This window comes from Hyperoodon ampullatus (genome assembly GCF_949752795.1).
Source record: "Hyperoodon ampullatus genome assembly, chromosome: 13".
Classification (NCBI taxonomy): domain Eukaryota; kingdom Metazoa; phylum Chordata; class Mammalia; order Artiodactyla; family Ziphiidae; genus Hyperoodon; species Hyperoodon ampullatus.
The window spans coordinates 48,921,507-48,942,542 of NC_136926.1; the positions used below are offsets into that span (position 1 = coordinate 48,921,507).

Genomic DNA, 21,036 nt, shown 5'->3' on the forward strand with positions numbered 1-21,036 from the left:
GGAGAGGCCACAACAGTGAGAGGCCCACGTACCACAAAGAAAAACAAAAACAAAAACAAAAAAAACAACACTATGTTCAGTGAAAGAAGCCAGTGATATAAAGGTCACATACTGTATAATTTTATTTATATAAAGTATGCAGAATAGGCAAATCCATAGAGACACAAAATAGATTAGTAGCTGTAGGTCTGGTTATATGAAGGAATGTAGTGTCACTGCTAATTAGGATAGGTTTCCTTTTGGAGTGTTAAAATGTTCAAAATTAGATAGTGGTGATGGTTGCACAACTCTGAATATGTGAAAAACCACTGAATTGAACACTTTAAAAGGATGAATTTTATGATATGTAAATTGTATCTCAATAAAGCTATTATAAAAAGTCCACGTTTGCAATACAAATAACTAGAGCTGGTACAGTGCCACATTTCTGGTTTTATAAGATACTTTTATGCCAATAAAGTATCTTGTTCATATACAGGTCCTTCACAGGATCCCTAGGGAGCTGTTATAATAGAAATTTTCAATCTTATGTTACTACTTATTTAATTATCTGCTTTCTCATGCTCATCTGTAAGTGTGTTGAAGGCAAGAACAGTTCATCTTGCTTTCACTGTGCTGGAAATAGGCATTTAGTAAGTACTTTTTGAGTTCATGAGTGAATGAACACATGAATGAATGAATGAGTGAAAGCTGAAAGTCAAATGTCATTAGAAGGTTGGTGTGTGCATGAAATTAAGACAAAGATAGGTGGAGCGAAAGATTGTCAAGCATACTCTATAATTAGCCTACATAGCAAGAGGATCAACTAAAAGAATCATTCCTAACACTTTTATATAAGTATCCCTAAAATGTAGTAAAGGACAACATGTCAGGTTGCAAGATACGTTCGGTAGATTACTCCTTTCTGCTCGTGGACGCCGCCGAGTAAGCATCGTTAACGTCTCCCCCGCCCCCCTCCACTGCCGTCATGTCTAAGTCAGAGTCACCCAAAGAGCTCGAACAGCTGCGGAAGCTCTTCATTGGAGGTTTGAGCTTTGACACAACCGATGAGAGTCTGAGGAGCCATTTTGAGCAGTGGGGAACGCTCACAGATTGTGTGGTAATGAGGGATCCAAACACCAAACGCTCCAGAGGCTTCAGGTTTGTCACATATGCCACTGTGGAGGAGGTGGATGCGGCCATGAATGCAAGGCCACACAAGGTGGATGGAAGAGTTGTGGAACCAAAGAGGGCCGTCTCAAGAGAAGATTCTCAAAGACCTGGTGACCACTTAGCTGTGAAAAAGATTTTTGTTGGTGGCATTAAAGAAGACACTGAAAGAACATCATCTAAGAGATTTTGAACAGTATGGGAAAATTGAAGTGATTGAAATCATGACTGATCGAGGCAGTGGCAAAAAGAGAGGCTTTGCTTTCGTGACCTTTGATGACCATGACTCTGTAGATAAGATTGTCATTCAGAAATACGCACAACTGTGAAGTAAGGAAAGCCCTATCTAAGCAAGAGATGGCTAGTGCCTCATCCAGCCAAAGAGGTTGAAGTGGTTCTGGAAACTTTGGTGGTGGTCGTGGAGGTGGTTTTGGTGGGAATGACAACTTTGGTCGTGGAGGAAACTTCAGTGGTCGAGGTGGCTTTGGTGGCAGCCGTGGTGGTGGTGGATATGGTGGCAGTGGGGATGGCTATAATGGATTTGGTAATGATGGAAGCAGTTTTGGAGGTGGTGGAAGCTACAATGATTTTGGCAGTTACAACAATCAATCTTCCAATTTTGGACCCATGAAAGGAGGAAACTTTGGAGGCAGAAGTTCTGGCCCCTATGGTGGTGGAGGCCAATACTTTGCCAAACCCCGAAACCAAGGTGGCTATGGTGGTTCCAGCAGCAGCAGTAGCTATGGCAGTGGCAGAAGGTTTTGATTACTGCCAGGAAACAAAGCTTAGCAGGAGAGGAGAGCCAGAGAAGTGACAGGGAAGCTACAGGTTACAACAGATTTGTGAACTCAGCCAAGCACAGTGGTGGCAGGGCCTAGCTGCTACAAAGAAGACATGTTTTAGACAATACTCATGTGTATGGGCAAAACTCAAGGGCTGTATTTGTGACTAATTGTATAACAGGTTATTTTAGTTTCTGTTCTGTGGAAAGTGTAAAGCATTCCAACAAAGGGTTTTAATGTAGATTTTTTTTTTTTGCACCCATGCTGTTGATTGCTAAATGTAATAGTCTGATCATGACGCTGAATAAATGTGTCTTTTTAAAAAATGTGCTGTGTAAAGTTAGTCTACTCTGAAGCCATTTTGGTAAACTACCCCAACAGTGTGAAGTTAGAGTTCCTTCAGGGTGATGCCAGGTTCCATTCAAAATTTATTTACAACCTGCTTTGGTGGAGAAGCTACTGTCTTCCGAAACCTTGGTGTAGTTGAACTGACAGTTACTGCGTTGTGACCTGGAGTTCACTGTGAAAAGGGTCACCCAAGCCAAGTCATGGAGTTTTTTGATTATTAATATATGATTGTTGGCATATCCTATGCAATATATCTAAATTGGATTATGGTACCAGATATAGATGGGAATGAAGCTTGTGTATCATCCATTATCATGTGTAATAAATAAACAATTTAATACCAAAAAAAAAAAAAAATGTCAGGTTGCCACAGAGAAAACCCAGTTGAAGAACAGATTTCTCTTTTCTCATCTGAGGTTGTCCAAGACACCTGTGGTTACTAATTTAGTTTCCAGATAAACCTATAGCTGGTGGATCAGGCACTGTGAAAGATGCCACACTTATGTTACTTAATCTGATTATCTCAACAACTGTATGGAGTATTACTACCCATCCCCACTCCCACCCTGTCTTACAGTAAAGGAAACTGAGAACCAGGGCTGATTTAATTTCCCCAATGTTATAAAGCTTACAAATCAAGAGACATGATTTTAACTCCTCTGTGTGACATCAAAAGTCATGAGAACTCTTTGTAATAAAATAAATTTGGGGTTAACAGTAGTCCAATATATGTCTGAATACTGTGAACCAGTATCAAGGGACCTGAAGACTCTGATAATCATGCATTTCATGATCCTCTTACCTGAGAGATTACACTCAATATCTGGTATTTCAAACCAGTCTCCATTTTATCCCATTAAAGAATTACAGTGATACAAAGAAACCAAAATAATATTGCTTACATTTCCCTTAGATGACAAAAGATTTCATAAAAATAATCCAACAGTGGTGTAAAAATTACTGAGATTATACACCTCTTTTTTGTTTTTATTATTATTATTTTTTTTTTGCGGTATGCGGGCCTCTCACTGTTGTGGCCTCTCCCGTTGCGGAGCACAGGCTCCAGATGCACAGGCTCCGGACGCACAGGCTCAGCGGCCATGGCTCACGGGCCCAGCCGCTCCGCGGCATGTGGGATCTTCTCGGACTGGGGCACGAACCCCTGTCCCCTGCATCGGCAGGCGGACTCTCAACCACTGCGCCACCAGGGAAGCCCTTGTTTTTATTTCTATTTTTTAGGTAGCACTACTTGTGACTACTAGGAATAATTGGTTCCCTTTAAATACAGACAAGGTCTGCATTTGTAACACTCATACTCCAGTTTTGTTTTTTTTTTTCTAAAGTCTAAAACAATTGTGGATGTATGTGGTGTGTTTTTCTTTTCTTTAAAGCAATTGCTGACCACCATGGGAACTTAACTGTCAGGAAAGTTTTCAATTTTATAAATCAGAGAATGTTTACTACTAAAATCACATACTGAGTTTTTTCCACTGTTATAGCACTTTAGTAGTGAAGTTGTAAGGTATAATGCAACTTCATTCCTGCCTACAGGGTGACCTATGACAAATAATCATTTTCTTTATGTCTTAATTCAAACAACTCTAAGTTAATTAACTTAGGTGAATTTTAGGTTGTATTAGCTAACTGTATGTATGAACCCTTTGTATGTATGTCTTAGTGTCAAGTGAACTCAGAATCCTGTGCACAGCATATAGAGAAACAGGAGTCAAACACACGTTTGTGAGGCTCTACTGCATAAGAATGATTTTTATGAATTCTCACATTGGCTTCCAAGACTGCTGGTGTCACAAAAGCCACTGTAATAAAGCCACTGTTACCTGGAGGCTCAAAAACAGCAACTAATGTTAAATGCACTCAATTCATTTTTTCTTAAATACTTATTCCAACTTTATGCATGTAGCTAACCCTGATTAGTCCTTCAAGGCTTGGGCTAGCTGTCATCTTTCCCAACCAGTCTTCATTGCGTCCTCAGACTGGTTTAGATAATCCTTCTTTGCTCTCATAGCATCTTCATTGTGCATAAAATTATTGCACAGTATTTTAATTGTTGCAGTATATGTCTAGATCCTCTACTAAACTGAAATCGTTTTCTTTTTTTTTTTTTTAATTTATTTTTGGCTGTGTTGGGTCTTCATTGCTGCGCACAGGCTTTCTCTAGTTGTGGCGAGTGGGGGTTACTCTTTGTTGTGGTCTGCGGGCATCTCATTGTGGTGGCTTCTCTTGTTGCAGAGCACAGGCTCTAGGCATGCAGGCTTCAGTAGCTGTGGTGTGAGGGCTCAGTAGTTGTGGCTCTAGAGCACAGCTGCTCCACAGCATGTGAGATCTTCCTGGACCAGGGCTCGAACCTGTGTCCCCTGCATTGGCAGGCAGCTTCTTAACCACTGCATCACCAGGGAAGTCCCTAACCTGAAATCTTGAGGATTTTTCTATTCCTCTTACAAGGCAGGGTGGCTAGCATATAGCAGCTGCTCAATACGTGTAAGTCGAATTATAATTCATTTTACCTAATAAATAATTATTTATGATGTAGCCATCTTTACATTACACATTTACTTATTAAACATATTATTTGAATAATAACTATAATATATAGAGGATTCTGTTGTGAGTACATGAATATAGAAGTGAAAAATATATTATTCTTGCTAAAACTCAAGAAAAGGGCAGTCACTAAAAGAGGGTGTGGACCATAATATGTGTTTACTTAAGGTTAGTTGTTTGGGAATATACCAGTGAAAATGAGGTAGAACTCCTAAGAGAGGTACAAGTCTCCTCTTACTCCTAGAGAGGAGAGATCACTTCAGCTAAGGGGAGAAGGTTTAAACTGGAGGAGGAAGTAGACTCTGACCTCAGGCTTGATGACAGGGTAGATACACGGAAGTGGAGGGAAACGTCATTTGAGTCAATGTGAACAGGCTGAGCTTATTAGGCAACGGACAGGAAAGCATGAATCCCAGAGCACAGTAAGTTTAATGGCCTGGCCAAAGAGAAGGGAGAGTAAGGAGAAAAAAACGAGTGATCAAGCTCAAGATTTCGGCTGGACCACAATCTGCAGGAAAAAGTAAAGGAAGTGTTTTAAAAATAGGCAAAATATATATTCTGTACATTTTTCTAAGTTGAATAAAAATAAAAATTTTCAAAGAGTCACTGAAGTTTACTTTGTTTACAAGCAGCACTGCTGCAACAATGGGAATTCCAAGAATCTTTACATGGCCTACAGATCTATTTGTTGAATAAATAGTTACGTGGTATTTTATATTTATTTCCCAAGTCACTAAACTTCATTCCAATTGGAAACAGGTGCAAGTATGTCAAACACAGTAGAAACAGACTTAAACTCATCTAGCAAAGGGATACCCATATGATTGGTCAGATTTTTCATGATTCCTATATAACTTATTAAATATAGTAATATGTAGTATAAGTACAGTTACATATAAAGGAAATAATATTTTATAAAAAGATAAAGTACTTGCAATTTTACCTTGTGCCTTATTTTAAAATCTATTTATTGTTTCTTTAATTAATACATTAAATTATTTATTATATGCCACCATTTGCCAGACCTTGTGCTAGGCACAGTGACCAAGACATGTACTATCATCAAGAAAATACCACATGATGGTAAGAGCACCAGACATAATCTGTGTGTATGTTAGAGAGAGGGAAGGAACCAGGAAAAGCTTTATGGAGGATACATTTGCACTGAGACTCAAAGGACAATTAGGACTATAAAAATCTGATTAGGGAGAGGCCTTCTGGGAAAGGGATGGCATAAGCAAATGTCCAGACTGAGAGACAGCATGGCATACAAAGAACTACACACAATTTAGTGGTGCTGGAATATAGTGTAAAGATAGATGATAAGAGCTTAAAGTAAGGATGGGAGTCTGACAGAGGTCAGATTATTGAGAGAGTTTGAACTCTGGAGAGTCACTAAAGGGCATTTAACAACTGTGAGGAGGGAGGTTATGAAAAAGATAAGTCTAGCCACAGGGAGACAAAATAGGAAGCTGTTGGGGATAATCCCAATGAAAAATGACAAATGTACAAACTAGGATAATGATAATAGTGATAGAGAAGAAAGACAAAAAATTCAAATTTTGTTTAGCATGTAAATTATAAGGACTTGAAATTGTACATGGCATAGAGGGAGAGCAAAGAGTCAATGATGGTAATCAGCTCTCTACTGTGATAATGGTCGATGATGGTGCAGCCAAATAAAAGAAAAAAACACAGAAGCAACAGAAAAATTTAGGGGTGGACATGTGTTTCAGGTGCCTGTAAAATTTCTAGTTCGAGATGTCCACTGGTCAGGTCTGAAAGAGTCTGAAGTTCCTTGTTTCTTCATTAGCAAACAATCACAGAATTTAAAAGTATTTTGTTTTCCTACCATGTGTGGCTAATAAGTGTTCCTTTCTTTTAAAATGTTTTCTCTGCCTCCCTGACAATGGAGAATTCTGCACTTACTCTCAATGGTGCAGTCCAGGGATGTGGGTGCCATCTATATTCTCATGAAGTTTATGAAAACATTAAAACTCTCAGGCTTCCCTGGTGGCACAGTGGTTAAGAATCCACCTGCTAATGAAAGGGACATGGGTTTGACCCCTGGTCTGGGAAGATCCCACATGCCGCGGAGCGACTAAGCCCATGCACCACAACTACTGAGACCACCCACCGAAGCTACTGAAGCCCGTGTGTCTAGAGCCAGTACTCCTCAACAAGAGAAGCCACTGCAATGAGAAGCCTGCGCACCACAAAGAGTAGCTCCTGCTCACCGCAACTAGAGAAAGCCTGCATACACCAATGCAGACCCAATGCAGCCAAAAATAAATAAATAAATAAATTTATAATAAATAAATAAACAAATAAATAAATTGACTTAAAGAAAAAAACATTTAAACTCTCTTTGTTAAATCATGTATTCGATTATCTTTGCTCCTTCATGGAACCATGTTTGGGACCAATAGTACAACTATATTTTAAGCCTATTTAGTAATGTTTATATTAGATTTTAAAATATTCAATAAGAAAACTAGTCAGCCCCTTCATTAAACCATGAGTGAGCGTTTATAGAAATGATAAGTTCTACTCATTTTTTAATGATGCCGGACAATTATCTGAAATAGACCAGAGATTGAAGCAGGAGGCAGAAGCATTATTGTCACAGTAGAAACGTGTTCTATTGGAATGCAATTTTTAAATTAAATAGGAGTCTATGCTCTCAGCTTAATAATTTGAACTTCTCTTATTTCTCTGTTCACTGAGGAGTCAGCAGCACTTTAACTTTATTGCAATCTATGCAGAAATTAGAATTGACCAGAAGAACACAGGTCTCTAATTTTTGAAGAAAAGTGTGATCATTTCAGGTGCCTATAGCTAGCAAAGAAAAAGTAGGTTATATTACCAGAGCAAACAATTATAGATGTTTTATTTCTAAAGAGTTTTATTTTTATGACAAGATCTAAAAATGCTCAAGATTCAATATGGTTAACTTAGAAATAAGGATAGAATTGCAAAACTGGGCAAGAAATGTCATGTCTCAAAAATGTATAAAGGTATCAGGAAAGCTTGGAGTTAGACTACAAGAAAGGCTAAGGCATTTCTCATTGGCATAAAAGAATTAGAATGGAAGAAAGAGATAACAAGAGGGTAATGGAGACCAACTTAATTTCAACCTCTCCACATACGCACACATCAAAAAGGTGAGCAAACAAATCAGGTATAGCTGATGCCCGCAATGTAATTAAGAAACAGAGAGACCAAAACCCCAATTTACGTGAAAGAAGGGAAATATATTACCCAAGACCATCAGAGCAAGCATTGGAGTAAAACATTGAGCAGTGGCTATATGAAAAAGTAAAACAGGCTCTTGGTGGTTACATAACACATGTTATATAACAAAAAAGAAACAGACCCACAGATATAGAGAACAAACTAGTGGTTACCAGTGTGGAGAGGGAAGGGCGGAGGGGGAAAGTAGGGGTGGGGACTTGGCAGTACAAACTACTATACATAATAAATAAGGTATAAGGATATAGTGTACAGCACAGGGACTATAGCCAATATTTTATAATAACTATAAATGGAATATAATCTATAAAAACACTGAATCACCATGTTGTACAATTGAAACTAATGTAATATTGTAAAACAACTATACATCAATAAAAAAACAAAAAATAAAATTAAAAAATGGTTTTTAAATAAAATGTTCCCTAAACTTATGAAAATACTTCTTAAGCATATAAGAAGGTATTCATATTAAAAGAAATAAAATAAAAGCTGCACTGAGATAGCACTTCTTAATTATCAGATTGTCAAAACTTTAAAATATTTATACCACACTCTGTTAACAAGGCTGCAGAAAAAAAGAGATACTCTAATAAAGTGCAGGTTATATGCAAAATGCATTTACTTGTTAATACATTTCCGATTTTAGGATCCTACCTTGAAGATGTTCCTCAGTAAGTACAAAACAAAGTTAATGACTGTGATATTATTAGTAACAGCAAAAGACTGGACACAATCTACAGGCCCATTAATCAGGGCTAGTTGAATAAACCATAATACAAAGAATGAAAGTGGTTGCTATGGAGTTACATGAAGTGTTTACCACGACATTGGCAACTGAAACAAGCAAGGTGCAAACCAATGTTTTGGGGATGCTATCTCATTACGAGAGAAGAAGAAAAATAACTTATTTTAAAAAATAAACAAATCCTGGGGGAATAGATCAGAAATGAATGGAAATGAATACTAGCTGGGATAGGGAGAAAATGACAGGAATATAAATGGAAGTGAGATTTGCCTGAAAATACCTTTTATTATACTCTTTGGAACAAGATTAATATCTTTCATATTTAAAAAACCCACAAAAAATCAGAAGATTTTTCAAAACAAAAATAAACTGAAAACAAATTAAAACATATAAACTTAACTGCATATCAAATTGGCAACATGAACCACACAGAGAAAATCTTCAAGAGGCATTTGTACAGTCTGTATGTACATTTGACTGTACATCCATTTTAGTAGGAAATAATTCAGGATTTTTTTTAAAAAGTACAAATTAATCATAAACTTCAGCCAATAGTTTTCTTTTTAGTAGTAATATTGCTGTTTTCAACAATTTGATGAATAATTTGTAGGGTAAAGTGAATAAGTAATTACATTAATATTATTAGGAGCCAAGATTTGCAGTGCAAGAGGAAAAGATAAAAATACAGTATCTAAGAAGTTAAATAAAATCTTTTAATGCTAAATTTGAACTATACATATCAATACAGGCCTAAGATTTTAATTTTTAAAATATATATATCTATTTCCTAGATATATTCAATGTAAGGGCTTAAAGGCAATAACTTTCCAAAAGCTATGAGCTACCACCACCCAGTTCTTCATGTCTAAATACCATTTTTGAATAAAAAGACCTAGGCTACTTAGGAGAAATGCGTGGTTGAAGGTCTCAGAAGAGAAAAGTGTAACATGAGACTGAGAAAGTCTGTTATGCCATAAATAGTTTACCAAGAGACAAAAAGGGGCATATCAAAAGGTCATAGGAGCTGGCTTGAAGGGTTTCTACTAGACAGATTTGGAACATTTTAAGTGTCAAACAGGAACAATGACTCAATGAAATCCATAAGTCCACAGCGATATTGAAAAAAGAAAAAAAGATCCTAACATTTCCACCAAATATTTATACTGAAATTTGGAAAGAGAAAGAAATAAGCTTTTACCTTGTCTTTTAAGGAGAAACTACAGTTCATGACCATTTAATGAGGCATGTTGTTGTTATTGATGTCATTGTTTGTTTGTTTGGATTTTTTTGATTTTAACATAAGAATGCCAGCTTGTAAATATAAAAAGAGTATTAGAATTAGAAAATCACTATTTTGACAGAGTACAAGATATGATGGCAAACATCACCCTATAAATTATTTATTAATTACCAGTGGGAAGATACATATTAATAAGAGAAAATTGTCAGTTACCACCTTAAAGAAATGATCAAAGCTAGCCTCATTAATAGTGGAATTATGAGCCCTTAATGGAATGCATCATCTATGAGGTGTTCCTGCCAAAAATATTTAATCTGATTATACTCAAACTTTTAGATGTATATTTGAATATTACAGAAAATACAGGAAATAGAGGAGCAAGTTGTCACAAGAAAATAATCGGACAAATTCAGAAGACAATTATTTTATAGAATATTGGCTAGATCTTTTCAAAAAAAGTGAGTTTATATATATATAAAATATGGGTGGAGCCTACAGTACAGCAGAGAGATTAAGAAACAAAAATGCATATTATGCAACTTGATTATATATTAGTTAAAAAACAGTTGTAGAAGACATTCATGGACAATGGGGATATATTAGTATTAGACAGAAATTGGTTTCAATTTTCCTTGGTGTGATAATGATATTGTGGTTACTTAGGCAAATGTCATTATTTTTAAGAGACAGGCTCTGAAAATTGTATCTGCAACTTACTTTCAAATGGCTCAGTAAGAATTGGCCTAAGAAATTATCAGTAATTTTTGAATCAAGGTAAATGTTGTATGCTCATGTTACTTCTCTGCACATTTGAAAAGTTTAAAAAAATGGAACCATAATGGTGGAGAATTTTCCATAGTTAATGAAAAACATGTTTCACATATTCAAAAAAGAGTGAGCAGTAATTGTCAGAAAAAGATCAGCTTATAAAGGACTACAAAGAATCAGGTTACATTAGTGAAAAAACAGATACATACTTTATAAAAAGGGATATAAAAATGAAAAAAAAAAGACAGTAACTAAAGCACTAGCACTGACTGCCTAGTTTTTAAAACATAAAGATTTTATTTGGAGAAAATACCTAATGAATACTGCAATGTAAAATAGAAGAACACTACAATCAGGTTATAAACGTGTGTGCAGATGTTAAAAACATGGTATATCAACAAAGGTAAATAGCGCAAGATTATAAAAAAGGAAGATTAAGTAATAAATAGATGTCTTCTATTTCAATAAAATGGATTCTCTGAAAAACTACAAATATTTAAGTAAACATACTCATATGAACATTATACAGAGACTAAAATTCTACCAAGAATTATTATAAACAATAAATTTAGCCTAACAAACAAGTGGCTACCTAGAGTAATGGTGAAAGGCATGAAGTCTGGAGCCAAACCTAGACTGGGGTTTTGGCTTATTATTCTGTGCCTCTGAAAAAGGCAGATATATCACTACATTGCTGTAAAGATTATATGAATCGACCTTTAAGTGGTTAGATTGGCTATATGGCATAAAGTCCTATTTTAGCATTTGTAAAACTAAATATAATTGAGCCCCCAGATTTGGATGCTAATTAACATTTTTATCTTAAAACCAAAATAATTTCATATAAATTAAATTGCCAGGGTAAATTCAAAAGTTGCCACTCTTTCCAATACATTTTTTTTAATCTAGAAAAAGATTTCTGAGGAGTAACCGAACCCCTGGAATCAGATTAAAAAAGAAATTACAGCATAATACCAACGCTCAGATTTCTAGCAATTATGTAATATGATTTTTCTAAAAGCAAATTACTGTCTGGTCACATTCAGCATGTTCTGTCCTTTCCCTCCGTTTCTCAACATTATACTATTTCAGCTTAATTACAAACATGTAACAATCAAAATCATGGTACTACGCAATATACTAGAAGAAAGCAAAAAATATATTTACAGATGTTTCGGCTAACAGTTGAAAATTTGGAATGGATTTAGAATTTTCTAGATTGACCTGCTTTTGTGTGTGTGTGTGTGTGGTACGTGGGCCTCTCACTGTTGTGGCCTCTCCCGTTGCGGAGCACAGGCTCCGGAGACGCAGGCTCAGCGGCCATGGCCCACGGGCCCAGCCGCTCCGCGGCATGTGGGATCTTCCCAGACCGGGGCACGAACCCGCGTTCTCTGCATCGGCAGGCGGACTCTCAACCACTGCGCCACCAGGGAAGCCCTGACCTGCTTTTAATTACATATATTACTTGGGAAAATAAATTATTTAAGCTCTCTAAGTCTAAATTTCCTCATCTGTAAAATGGCAAAAATACTACTTCTGCATAGAGTCACTATGAGGATTAAGTCATGTATTTATATAATTTGTGTAATATATAAAGAATGCCTGATGCCTATAGCACTTAATAGATCTACTATAGTTAATGTATCAATAAATGGTAGCTTAAGCCCTATATTTTAACTTGTGTAGCTACACTCAGTCTTTTTTTTTTTTATTGGAATATAATTGCTTTACAATGTTGTGTTAGTTTCCGCTGTACAATGAAGTGAATCAGCTATATGTATACATGTAACCTCTTCCTCTTGGACCTCCCTCCCTGTCCCATCTCACCCATCTAGGTCATCACAGAGCACCAAGCTGAGCTCCCTGAGCTATAAAGCATGTTCCCACTAGCTATCTAATTTCACATGGTAGTGTATATATGTCAAACCTAATCTCCCAATTCATCCCACCCACCTCTTCCCACCCTGTGTCCACATGTCCGTTCTCTACATCTGCGTCTCTATTCCTGCCCTGGAAATAGCTTCATCTGTACTATTTTTCTAGATTCCACATACGTGGAATCTAGTATGTGGAATAAACAATATTCCACATACTACATATTTGTTTTAATATATGATATTAATATACGATATTTGTTTTTCACTTTCTGACTTACTTCACTCTGTATGACAGACTCTATGTCCATCTACATCTTTACAATGACCCAATTTTGTTCCTTTTAATGGCTGAGTAATATTCCACTGTATATATGTACCATATCTTCTTTAACCATCATCTGTCGATGGATATTTAGATTGTTTCCATGACCTGGTTATTGTAAACAGTGCTGCAGTGAACATTGGGGTACATGTCTCTTTTTGAATTATGATTTTCTCAGGGTATATGCCCTGCAGTGGGCTTGCTGGGTCATATAGTAGTTCTATTTTTAGTTTTTTAAGGAACATCCATACTGTTCTCCACAGTGGCTGTATCAATTTACATTCTCACCAACAGCGCAGGAGGGTTCCCTTTTCTCCACACCCTCTCCAGCATTTATTGTTTGTAGATTTTCTGATGATGCCCATTCTAACCAGTGTGAAGTGATACCTCATTGTAGTTCTGATTTGCATTTCTATGATAATTAGTGATGTTGAGCATCTTTTCATGTGCCTCTTGGCCACCTGTATGTCTTCTTTGGTGAAATGTCTATTTAGGTCTTCTGCCCATTTTTTGATTGGGTTGTTTGTTTTTTAGATATTGAGCTGCACGAGCTGTTTGTATATTTTGGAGATTATCCTTTGTCCATTGCTTCATTTGCAAATATTTTCTCCCATTCTGTGGGTTGTCTTTTCGTCTTGTTTATGGTTTCCTTTGCTCTGCAAAAGCTTTGAAGTTTAATTAGGTCCTATTTACTTATTTTTGTTTTTATTTTTATTACTCTAGGTGGTGGGCCATAAGAGATCTTGCTGTGATTTATGTCAAAGAGTGTTTTTCTTATGTTTTCCTCGACAGTTTTACAGTGTCCAATCTTAATTGGATAGGTCTTTAATCTTAATTAAATAGGTTAATTAAATAGGTCTTTAATCTATTTTGAGCTTATTTTTATGTATGGTGTTAGGTAGTGCTCTAATTTCATTCTTTTATATGAGCTGTCCAGTTTTCCCAGCACCACTTAGTGAAGAGGCTGTCTTTTCTCCATTGTATATTTCTGCCACCTTTGTCATAGATCAGGTGTCCGTAGATGCATGCGTTTATCTCTGGGCTTTCTATCCTGTACCATTGATCTATATTTCTGTTTTTGTGCCAGTACCATACTGTCTTGATTATTGTAGCTTTGTAGTATAGTCTGAAGTCAGGGAGCCTGATTCTACCAGCTCTGTTTTTCTTTCTCAAGATTGCTTTGGCTATTCGGGGACTTTTGTGTTTCCATACAAATCGTATAATTTTTTGTTCTAATTCTGTGAAAAATGTCATTGGTAATTTCATAGGGATTGCACTGAACCTGTAGATTGCTTTGGGTAGTATAGTCGTTTTCACAATATTGGTTCTTCCAATCCAGGAGCATTGTATATCTCTCCATCTGTTTGTGTTCTCTTTGATTTGTTTCATCAGTGTTTTATAGTTTTCTGAGTACAGGTCTTTTGCTTCCTTAGGTAGGTTTATATACGACCTAGGTTTGTCATATATGGCCTTTATTATGTTGACGTAGGTTCCCTCTCTGCCCACTTTCTGGAGAGTTTTTATCATAAATGGGTGTTAAATTTCATCAAAAGTTTTTTCTGCTTCTATTGAGATGATCAAATGGGTTTTATTCTTTAATTTAATATAATTCTTTAATTTAATTTAATATGATGTTTCGCATTGATTGATTTGCATATATTGAATATTCCTTGCATCCTTGGGATAAATCCCACTAGATCATGGTGTATAATGTTTTTAAAGTGTTGTTGGATTCTGTTTGTTAGTATTTTGTGGAGGATGTTCACATCTATGTTCATCAGTGATATTCGTCTGTTATTTTCTTTTTTGGTGATATGTCTGTCTGGTTTTGGAATCAGGGTGATGGTGGCCTTGTTGAACGAGTTTGGGAGTGTTCCTTCCTCTGCAATATTTTGGAAGATAAATGTATCCCTGTATGTGTCCCTAGGTCTTAAGTGGGTCTCTTGTAGACAGCATATATATTGGTCTTGTTTTTGTATCCATCCAGCCAGTCTGTGTCTTTTGTTTGGAACATTTAATCCTATTACATTCAAGGTGATTATTGATATGTATGTTCCTGTTGCCATTTTCTTAATTGATTTTGAGAAGGATAGGTATTAGCACTTCTCTAAATGTTTGATAGAATTCACCTGTGAAGCCATCTGGTTCTGGACTTTTGTTTGTTTGAAGTTTTTTTTTTTTTTTTTCTGTACGTGGGCCTCTCATGGTTGTGGCCTCTCCCATTGCAGAGCACAGGCTCTGGACGCACAAACTCAGTGGCCATGGCTCACAGGCCTAGCCACTCCGCAGCATGTGGGATCTTCCCGGACTGGGGCACGAACCCATGTCCCCTGCATCGGCAGGCGGACACTCAACCACTGCGCTACCAGGGAAGCCCCAAAGATTTTTAAATTACAGTTCAATTTCATTACTTGTGATTGGTTGTTTATATTTTCTAATTCTTCCTGGTTCAGTCTGGGAAAGTTGTACCTTTCCAAGCATTTGTCCATTTCTTCCAGGTTGTCCATTTTATTGGCATAGAGTTGCCCATAGTAGTCTCTTATGATCTTTTGTATTTCTGAAGTGTCAGATGTAATTTTGCCTTTCTCATTTCTAATTTTATTAATTTTAGTCCTCTCCCTTTTTTTCTCAATGAGTCTAGCTAAAGTTTTATCAATTTTGTTTATCTTCTCAAAGAACCAACTTTTAGTTTTATTAATCTTTGGTATTGTTTTCTTCATTTCTATTTCATTTCTTTCTGCTCTGATCTTTATGATTTCTTTCCTTCTAATAACTTTGGGTTTTCTTTGTTCTTCCTTTTTCTAGTTGCTTTAGGCATAAGGTTAGATAGTTTATTTGAGATTTTTCTTGTTTCTTGAGGTGATATTGAGTTTCTATAAACTTCCTTCTTAGAACTGCTTTTGCTGTGTCCCATAGGTTTTGGCTCATCATGTTTTCATTGTCATTTGTTTCTAGGTATTTTTTTATTTCCTCTTTGATATGTTCAGTGATCTCTTGGTTATTTAGCAGTGCACTGTTTAGCCTCCATGCTTTTGTGTTTTTTACAGTTCTTTTTTCCTGTAATGGATTTCTAGTATCACAGCATTGTTGTTGGAAAAGACGCTTGATACGATTTCAATTTTCTTAAATTTTCCAAGGCTTGATTTGTGACCCAAGATATCATGTATCCAGGAGAATGTTCTGTGTGCACTTGAGAATCAAATGTATTCTGCCACTTTCTGGTGGAATGTCCTATAAATATCAATTAAATCTATCTGTTCTATTGTGTCATTTAAAACTTGTGTTTCCTTATTTATTTTCTGTCTGGATGATCTGTCCATTGGTGTAAATGGGGTGTTAAAGTCCCCCACTATTATTGTGTTACTGTCGATTTCCCCTTTTATGGTTATTAGTATTTGTCTTATGTACTGAGATGCTCTTATGTTGGGTTCATAAATATTTATAATTGTTATATCCTCTTGGATTGATCCCTTGATCATTATGCAGTGTCCTTCCTTATCTCTTGTAACAGTATTTTAAAGTCTATTTTATCTGATATGAATATTGCTACTCCAGCTTCCTTGTGATTTCCATTTGCATGGAGTATCTTTTTCCATCCCCTCACTTTCAGTCTGTATGTGTCCCTAGGTCTTTAGTGGGTCTCTTGTAGACAGCATATATATTGGTCTTGTTTTTGTATTCATCCAGCCAGTCTGTGTCTTTTGTTTGGAACATTTAATCCAACTACATTCAAGGTGATTATTAATATGTATGTTCCTGTTACCATTTTCTTAATTGATTTGGGTTTGTTTTTGTGGATCCTTTTCTTCTTTTGTGTTTCTTGCCTAGAGAGGTTCTTTTAGCATTTGCTGTAAAGCTGGTTTGGTGGTGCTGACTTCTCTTAGCTTTTGCTTCTCTGTAAAGCTTTTGATTTCTCCATCAAATCTGAATGAAATCCTTGCTTGGTAGAGTAATCTTGGTTGTAGATTTTACCCTTTCATCACGTTAAATAAATCCTGCCACTCCCTTCTGGCCTGCAGAGTTTCTGCTGAAAAATCAGCTGATAACCTTATGGGGATTCCCTTATATATTATTTGTTGCTTTTTCCTTGCTGCTTTTAATATTTTTTTCTTTGAATTTAACTTTTGTTAGTTTGACTAACATGTGTCTTGGTGTGTTACTCCTAGGGTTTATCCTGTATGGGATTCTCTGTGCTTCCTGGACTTGGGTGGCTATTTCCTTTCCCATGTTAGGGAAGTTTTTGACTAATCTCTTCAAATACTTTCTCAGACCCTTTCGCTTTCTCTTTTTCTGGGACCCCTATAATTCAAATGTTGGTGTGTTTAATGTTGTCCCAGAGGTCTCTGAGACTGTCTTCAATTCTTTTCATTCTTTTTTCTTTATTCTGCTCCTTGGCAGTTATTTCCACCATTCTATCTTCCAGGTCACTTATCCGTTCTTCTGCCTCAGTTATTCTGCTATTGATTCCTTCTAGTGTATTTTTCATTTCATTTATTGTGTTGTTCATCATTGTTTGTTTGTTCTTTAGTTCTTCTAGGTCTTTGTTAAACATTTCTTGTATTTTCTCGATCTGTCCCTCCATTCTATTTCCAAGATTTTGGATCATCTTTACTATCATTACTCTGCATTCTTTTTCAGGTAGGCTGCCTATTTCCTCTTCATTTATTTGGTCTTGTACATTTTTACTTTGCTCCTTTGTCTATAACATTTTTTGTCATCTCATTTTTTTGATGGGTGGGGCTGTGTTCCTATCTTACTGGTTGTTTGGCCTGAGGTGTCCAGCACTGGAGTTTGCAGGCAGTTGGGTAGAGCCGGGTTTTGGTGCTGAGATGAGGAACTCCGGGAGACCTCACTCCAATGAATATTCACTAGACAAAGGTTCTCCGTTTGTCTAGTGGTTTCGACTTAGCCCTCCCACCACAGGAGCTCAGGCCTGATCCTCAGCCTGGGAACTAAGATCCTGCAAGGTGTGTGGTGCAGCAAAAGAAAAAAAAAGGAGCAGTACAATAACAAACAATAAAGAATAAAATAAAATTAGAAAAATAAATTTTTAGAAAATATAAGAATATAAGTGAAACAATGCCACAACCTAAGAAAGAAAAAAAAGGCCCGAAAAGGCCTTGGCTGTGGGGGTGGAGCTTAGTTGAGGGTGGGGTTTATGGCGGGGGTGGGGCCTAGGCGCAGGACCCGTGCAGCATGGAAAAGGCTGCACAGCTGAGGGGGCCTCAGAGTGCGGAATTCAGAGATAAGGCCCTGGGTGGGGGGGTGGGGGTGGGGCTTAAGCTCAGGGCAGCTGGAGGCAGCCTCAGAGGGTGGAGGAGTAGTAGGCTAGGACCTCAGCAGGCTCTCCAGGGCCCAGGTGGGTAGGGGAAAGGCTGGCTGCATTCCCTTCAGATCCTCAGCTTTCCTGAGGGTCTCTACCCATTCCCGTTGATCCCCTAACTGTGGGTAGGTCCCTCTGGGAATGGGACACCCTCCCCTCCTCCAGCTGCCCCTGAGGGGCGCAAGTCCCTTTCTGCCTCCACTTCTCCTCCCCCCGCCCTCCCTCCACATCCTACCTAGTCACTCGGGGGTTCCTCCCATCACCTTAGGTGTCCATGGTCCCCCACCAGTGCCTGGTAGGTGCCCTAGTTGTGAGGATACGTGATCTCTGTGTCCTTCTAATCTGCCATCTTGACTCCGCCCCCTGTTTAGTATTGAGCATAGTCCTGGGCATACAATAGGTGCTCAGTAAATCTTTGCTAACTAACAATGTCAAGAGTTACTGAAATCGACTTTGCCTGGTCCTGTGCAGAATGCTTGAGGGAATAAATGATGTATTCAATTTTGTCCCTTATCATAAGAAACTTAGAGTTTAGCATTCATGAAAATCTGTGTCAAAATTTAATCTGATTTGCTTTGGCCTTGATCTCTACGAATTCTGAGGTATCTCAATAAATTCTATCATATTTACATACAGTTGAAATAGTTCAGTCTAAAGTAGTGTAAACACTTCCTCTAACAAAAATGCGTGCATGACTTTAACTTACAGAACAAAAGCATCATAGGTGTAACCTAGGAGCTACTAGATTTCTGAATAAAAGGCCTTCAATGTGAAGTTGGTTGGTAGATGATGTTGACTTCAGCAAACACAAAATAAATATGTATATATTAAAAATAAACTGAATCAGATGTATTAGGCTTGATTTCTAGCTGATTGTCCAAGGAGTGAACTTTTTTAATATTTTAATATCTTATATTTGCATTTAGGTCTAAACATTTAAAGTTTTTTTTCTCCCCACACCTAGAAATCTTTGGCCAGGGACACACAACTTGGCATAGTATGATTTAAACATAAATCCCATCCCCATTCACTTTAAAAACCATTTTCAGATTCTGCGTGTCTTGGTAGCCTGATCTCATTTTTGATGGCCTGAAGAAAGGCAACTTCTCATATCTTACTGCTTTAGTATAAAATAAGTACAGCATGCACTTATTAAAAATGAAAATCTTTACATGACAAAGCTAACTATAAGCAAGAAAGGATACAGTAATTTCAGAATATAATGATACGATTTAATATCTAAAATATTTTAGAAGAAAAATTAAATAAGTCATCAATTTTATGATAATGCTACAACCCATAATTCAGTAAGAAATGAAACAATCTATGTTTGCTACTGAATAGCTTTTTCATATACTCATTCAATGATAATTTAAACTTTTATTACTAAAGATAAGACTCTGTATAGAAATACAGAAATGTCTTATGCAACTAATATTTGACTGACTCTCACAAAGTAAATGATTCCTTGCTTTAACTCAACTCTCACATTTATTGTGTATGGTAAAAACACTGTATTAGAAATGGGACTGTGCTATCTTCTGTATGTAGATACTTTTGGCAATTTCAAGAACTACGTAAATTTTTTAAGCACTGCATGAAGGCACATGCAACTGTTTTCTGTCTTTATGTTACTTTTTAAAAAATCAACTGAAAAAGCAAAGATGTCAGAACTTATCCTACTTTAATTGCTTTGGTCAGCTAAATAATCAGAGCAGAATTAAGAGAAAAAATATAAACAGCACAACAAGGAAAACGTGAATTCAAACCTCAGGCTTATGATGTCACAGGGCAGATATTAATCGTTGCTCTTTCTCTAAGTTCCTTCCTTTCCTTCCATAGTTTCTGCGTCTCATCATTTAACCAGTATGTTACAAAGTATTAGCCTACATTTTGGGAGTTTCGTTTCTGTGATATGTATGCATTTTACCGGCTATGTTTGTTATGTATGAAAATATCAGCTTCCCGATTGATGTCTCTAATTTTGTGTATTTTAGGGCATAAAATATTCTTTATGGATGAAACTTTGTCTGCTTAATCCATCTGCCAGCAAGTTCTTTTTTTCTGGCCAAATATTGCTCAGGGCCTTCAAGTGTTTCTTCATCTGTGAAATGAAAAGAGGTACTTCCAACCTAAAATGCCTTGATCTTCATGTCCCCTTGTAAGTTCAAAAATCTTTCTACAGCCTATAGACTAAGCAGCAAAGAACACAACACTCTGGATGCACACTTAGCCTTCTTTAACTCTCTGCAGTGAAGGCCTAATGCTGAGCTGGGTTTTGCTGTTTTTCAGCATTTATAATTCTTCAAGGGTGTGCTAAGTCAAGGGATTTGTCCTCAAGAAAAGCACCTTCTTAAATACTAGCTATCAATTTGCTTTTTATTGAAAGGTAACTTTAACCATTCTAAATATAAAAGATCAACATCGAAGCTTAGAATTTGTAAGAATGGTAGATCACAGATGTTCACAGCTGAATTCTGTCCCCCTAAACATATATACTGGAGTCCTATCCTCAGTATCTCAGAATGTGGCCTGTTTGGAAATAGGGTCTTTACAGATGTAATCAAGTTAAAATTAGGTCATTAGTGTGGGCCCTAATCCAATAGAATCGGTGATCTTTCAAAAAGGGGAAATTTGGACACAGACACAGACACACACCGAGGGA

General features: G+C 36.8%; 1 protein-coding gene and 1 pseudogene across 2 annotated transcripts in view; one reads left to right on the forward strand and one right to left on the reverse strand.

The window, feature by feature from the left end:
• Nucleotides 1-21,036, reverse strand: part of CCDC178 (coiled-coil domain containing 178) — a gene marked incomplete at both ends in the record, with an annotated part of 388,897 nt that overhangs the window by 92,913 nt on the left and 274,948 nt on the right. The window lies entirely within an intron of this gene.
• LOC307061750 (heterogeneous nuclear ribonucleoprotein A1-like) lies at nucleotides 968-2,184 on the forward strand (annotated as a pseudogene). The gene has a single exon. The product of its transcript is annotated as a heterogeneous nuclear ribonucleoprotein A1-like (transcript).